Here is a 1,578-nt window from a genome sequence, read left to right on the forward strand (position 1 = left end):
TATATATATATATATATATTTTATATATGACGTTCACCTCTGACGTGGACATTCAATGTGCTAGAAATAGATCACATCTTGTGTCTAATAATACCTAAATTGTTCTCAACAGGGACCGGTTTCAAAATTTAACAATCTTATCGACTGTCTATTTCTCTTCAGCTTGAACATGATTGTTTTCTGTGATTTTAAATGTCTTGCCCGCTTACGCTTTGGTATCACGCTATATTTCATGTTGAGAACAATTTAGGTCTCATTAGACACAAGATGTGATATATTTCTAGCACATTGAATGTCCACGTTAGTGGTCAACGTCATATATAAAAATGTACTTTAATCCCCTGAAATTGCAGATACTGTTTCTGAATCTCTTAGATTCTTTAAATGTGCTAGCTTCTTGGTAATTAATCGATATTAATTAATATATGATTTTTTTACCCTATTTTTTTAATAATATATATATATATATAGCTGCAGGGCCTATTTATTTATAAATGTTCTAATATCTTTCACAGCCTTGGATTTTTTTAATCTCATTGTCATGTTTTCCCCCTATACTGTGTGGCTCTCTGCATTGCTCTCAAATCATAATTACAAAATTTCTGAGTCGAGATGCTAATTCTAGTTTTACAAATTTAAATATTCATCTTATGCTATATAGATAGACAGACAGAGAGACAGGCAGCCAATCTCACAGACAAACATACCGACAGACAGACATACAGACAGATAGATAGACAGACAGACAGATAGATAGATAGATAGATAGATAGATAGATAGATAGATAGATAGATAGATAGATTCACATATACAAACTATGTTATTTGACTATTTTAAGGAACAAGAGGCCCACTATGGAGCTGTTGGTGGCTGTCAATAAATAGATAGTATAGGGCCACTATATCGTGATTTTCCAGTGGACATATAATGTTATAAAACAGTGCTGTATATAGAAAACTGCTTGAGTGTACGCTTGCATATCTTTAAATGTCTTGTATTTTTTATATACCGCTATTATAACAAATAAATAAATTGTATGTAATCTCGCGGCAGAATTCTCCATATTATAATACAGAATAATCCCATGCATTTGTAAGACGCAATTAAGTCGGCTTAATGTACAACGCGAGTACTCATATCAATTTTCATGCATCTCCGTGCGTGATCTTCGAGTTGTTACTTTATAATATCATTTATATATAGTTATGTTGATATGGAATTTCCTAAATATTAGTAATAGTTTATGCTTTCAAGATATCTGTGATATGAATAACAAATAGCCAATATTTTCAAACTGGTAAATGTATTACATTTGATGTATTTATTACATTTGTTTTATTTTTTACTTCAACTAAGAAAAATGAAGACTTTATGTTTGATAAATTTCAAGTCATAAATTATGAATGTTATTTTAGATTGAATTTATTTCTCACAATTAATAAATAATATCAGTTAATTATATTCTTTTATGATGCACTAACTAATTGCAGTTTTAACGAGTTGGACGTTATTAATCACTTGATTTATTAGCAAAAATTTATCTACATACGTATATATGTATATATATATATTTATAT

Source organism: Octopus bimaculoides, chromosome 3, assembly GCF_001194135.2.
Source record: "Octopus bimaculoides isolate UCB-OBI-ISO-001 chromosome 3, ASM119413v2, whole genome shotgun sequence".
NCBI lineage: Eukaryota > Metazoa > Mollusca > Cephalopoda > Octopoda > Octopodidae > Octopus > Octopus bimaculoides.